This window comes from Xyrauchen texanus, chromosome 14, assembly GCF_025860055.1.
Source record: "Xyrauchen texanus isolate HMW12.3.18 chromosome 14, RBS_HiC_50CHRs, whole genome shotgun sequence".
In the NCBI taxonomy this organism is placed as follows: Eukaryota; Metazoa; Chordata; class Actinopteri; order Cypriniformes; family Catostomidae; genus Xyrauchen; species Xyrauchen texanus.
This window is the reverse complement of record NC_068289.1, coordinates 17,529,917-17,533,990: the sequence shown is the minus strand read 5'-3', so window position 1 is coordinate 17,533,990 and position 4,074 is coordinate 17,529,917. Positions and strand designations below refer to the sequence as shown.

At 34.0% G+C, this 4,074-nt stretch overlaps 1 long non-coding RNA gene across 1 annotated transcript; it reads left to right on the top strand.

Moving 5' to 3' along the window:
• Window positions 1–609: 609 nt before the first annotated feature.
• LOC127654907 (uncharacterized) lies at window positions 610–3,582 on the top strand. Its single transcript, XR_007971973.1, has 10 exons — window positions 610–695; window positions 1,408–1,470; window positions 1,551–1,613; window positions 1,694–1,756; window positions 1,837–1,884; window positions 1,965–2,027; window positions 2,115–2,155; window positions 2,370–2,402; window positions 2,677–2,846; window positions 3,339–3,582. It is a non-coding gene; the product is annotated as an uncharacterized LOC127654907 (long non-coding RNA).
• Window positions 3,583–4,074: the final 492 nt, after the last annotated feature.

The following is a 4,074-nucleotide window of genomic DNA, read 5'->3' as shown; positions in this document are numbered from 1 at the left end:
TCATGCAGCTTGGTTTTTGCATGAGTCTTATATTTGAGTAGTGTCTGGCGATGGTAGACACGAACACTGGTTGCTCCGATGTCCATGTGTTGCAAAAGTCTGGCTTTTTTAACAAAAATAGCACCATTGTGGATCCGGAGTGGCCGCTGCGTGCTACCGCGCCGCCATCTTGGATCTTTCAAGAGTAAATAGTTTAGCTCCTATTGACTTTGTAGCCCACTTTGAGTCAAAAGTAAAGAATGATTCATTTTAGTTTTAGGCCAGGTAGATTTGTTATCCCATCATGTTCACAATGTCAGTCTCTACAAGATGCCATTTCATGGTCTTTTTTTTTTTAAGCAACAGCTCTGAATTGGACGGGCAATATGTGTAGGCTGCTTTTAGCCCTCAATTTTATAAACATTTGAAACAGCATTATCTTTGCTGTAACATTCATAGTCATACACATTCTACGATAGTATAGGACTGTCTTTCATTTTAAGTTAAATACAACTTCTATTTCAATTCTCAACCGCTAGATGGCACAAGCGAAGCCCTACTGAGACATGACGTGCGACGAGATCACTGTTGCCAGATCTCACGATTAACAATTCCGCCATTTTCAATTATATTTTTCACGAGAAAGCACCTGTTGGAGAGGAGAGCAACGGGCGAGCCACACATTTATAAAACCATAACATTTCTACTTTGATTTTGTAAGTATTCGTGTTCGTTTTGACATGTTCATTAGTTAAATACATTATTTGTTATAATGTTTAGGAACCGTGAAATACAGTGTTGACATTGCAGTTTTTTTTCCCTCCAAAAAGTTATCTGCACGCGAACTGCAACTGTGTTCAAAGGTTTTAAGCATGAAACTATGAAACATTATTATTTATTATAAAAGATACAAATATATTTTAGCTTTTATTTTAAGATATGAAATATAATTTTTTGAATTAGGGCAAGTTTTCAAAGTGCTTTAATAGAACTTAACAGCAACATAGGAAAATATAAAAAAGACAATATAAATAAACATTATTTATTTCCAATTAATAAAACACAGCGGCAAACAGTAAAGTCTTTAAACTTGATCTAAAAGAATTAACAGATGCAGCAGGCCTGCAGTTTTCTGTGAGCTTGTTCCATATATATTGTGCATAAAAACTAAATGCTGCTTCTCCATGTTTAGTTTTGATTCTGGGGACAGAAAAGTAGCTGACTACTGTTCCAGATGACCTGAGAGGTCTGCTCTGGGTGGTTCATAATGCATCAGAAGATTAGAAATGTACTTTGGCCTTAAATCATTCAATGTTTAAAAACCAGCAGTATTATTTTGAAATCAACTAGTTTATTAAAATAGTTAAAAACTAGTTTATTGCAAATTATCCGGCAATCAGACAATATTATATTGTGATACTTCATTAGTTACCAGAACTGAGCGCCAATCAGACAGGACACCCAGGACTCCTCAAGACAGAAATTCCCAAGGTTAGTATGGACATGTTTTGCCAGAGTTTATAGATTCTGATGTGAATATTCAAAATAATAATATAGTGATACTTCATTAGTTACCAGGACTGAGCGCCAATCAGACAGGACACCCAGGACTCCTCAAGACAGAAATTCACAAGGTTAGTATGGACATGTTTTGCCAGAGTTTATAGATTCTGATGTGAATATTCAAAATAATAATATAGGGATACTTAATTAGTTACCAGGACTGAGCGCCAATCAGCCAGGACACCCAGGACTCCTCAAGACAGAAGTTCCCAAGGTTAGTATGGACATGTTTTGCCAGAGTTTTTATATTCTGATGTGAAGATTCCAAATAATAATATAGTGATACTTCATTAGTTACCAGAACTGAGCGCCAATCAGCCAGGACACCCAGGACTCCTCAAGGTTAGTATGGACATGTTTTGCCAGAGTTTTTATATTCTGATGTGAAGATTCCAAATAATAATATAGTGATACTTCATTAGTTACCAGGACTGAGCGCCAATCAGCCAGGACACCCAGGACTCCTCAAGACAGAAGTTCCCAAGGTTAGTATGGACATGTTTTGCCAGAGTTTTTATATTCTGATGTGAAGATTCCAAATAATAATATAGTGATACTTCATTATTTACCAGGACTGAACGGCAATCAGCCAGGACACCCAGGACTCCCCAAGGTTAGTATGGACATACTTATGAGCTGAACTTTTTCCACATTAAGTTTAGTCAAGAATCATCAGTTAAAATTATCTAATTAACATATTACTTTTAATGTGTCGATGTTTGAAAATTTAGTGGTCCGCGTAACTACTTTCTAACAATTTATTAGGAGAATCATGTTTTTTTTAATTGCATATCGATTACATGTTTTTGCTTTCTTTTTTTTTACAGAAAAGCAAGACAAGTTCCCAATGACAGACAAAAGTAAGTATCAATGGATTGTTACTACAATATTTTTCTCGATTTTCCTGAATCACTACCGTGGGAGTAAATAAAGATTTTCTACTTTATCTTTTAACTTCTGTTTGATAGCTGGCCACAGTTCTTCTCCTTGATATCCCCTATAGATGAGGCAGAAATTTGTGTTCAAATTTTCATGCAACTTCTTTGTTATGGATGTATTGTAGTTGTCATATCTCTGTATTGTGATGCTATTTTGTATGGTATTTGATATTAACATGGCCTTTGTTGCATTTAGGATTCCAAAGAAAAGTGTTGACACAGCTTATAGAAATAAAAGAAGAACTGAGAAGAATTGGTAAAAATGTGGAACCAGACACTGTGTTCCACCTGTCTACCTTGGCTACTGAGGAGGATTTCAAATACCTAGAAAGGCAGTTGGAAAGTGAGAATACCCGGGCAGCAATGGTAAAAAAAACAAATCAAAAAACACTCCAGAGCAACTTTTCCTCACTAAAATGATCATCTTTGACAAAGTTTATAATAAATTTTTACTTTAATTTTAAATCTAGGATTGAACTGTGACTTATTGCATACTAAGAGGAGACTATGAGCCAAAAAATACAATATCTTTGTCATTGTACATTTAAGTACATTAAGATTGAGTTTGAAACACTTTAAAAAATAAAATTTTGTAAAGCGTAAAAAAAAACATGATTTTAAATGGCAATAATGAAAACTAATTATTATTTATTAATAATAATTATTATTATTATAATTATTAATTCATCAGTATTAAAATAATTAATTTAATCTGCTGAAATAGGTTTTTTTTAGGCATAGTGATGGAAAACTTTCAGGTCAATGGGCATCAACCTTTATGGTTGGTAAAAACTTGTAAACTGAAGCATATACTGTAATACTACCTTCCAAATACTGAAATTGGCATGTGTTGTTCAGGTGGCAAAGTTGTGCAAAATAGGAGGAAAAAACCTCAAAGACAGTGCCAGAAGAATGCTGGACAGGTAAAGCCTACCAAATGTGCAACATTAATCAAATATTCTGGTGTCAATACTGATCAAGTCTTTCATGTGGTCACAACGTAAATAAGAGATTTAACACATCCTTTAACGTTAATTTTGAAATGTAAGTGCAAATGTCAGACTGACATTTTGAAATGTCAGTCTTTAACCACAATTGTTAACCACCTTAATTTCTATTATATTTTAGTGTTTTCAAAAATTCCCTCATGTCAAAGTTCAATATGAAGGGTGGTGGTCCAATGCAGAAGGTGGCTTTTGAAAACACTGCATTGTTCTCAGTTATTAGAGGTTTGTGTGTCAGCGTCTGCTCACGAGCGTACACATTGACCAGAGAGCTTATCTCAGTTTTTGAGCTAAATAAAATAAATATATATATATATATTAGTGCATCACCATTATGCAGGCAAAATCTGTCAGCTATTAATAATATTTATATCAATTATTGTCTTGATATTAATTATATAGTCTCAATCTATATTCCTTTGGAAACGATATGCATGTATCTTAACTCTATATTGCCCATCTCTAGTTTGCATCCAAGCAAAATATAATGAATGTCAAAATTACTGTAATTATTTAAAAATTATGTCAACAATGCTGTTCTTGTGCAATTATCTCTTTCTCGTTTGGCAGATGCTGTGATGACGAACTTT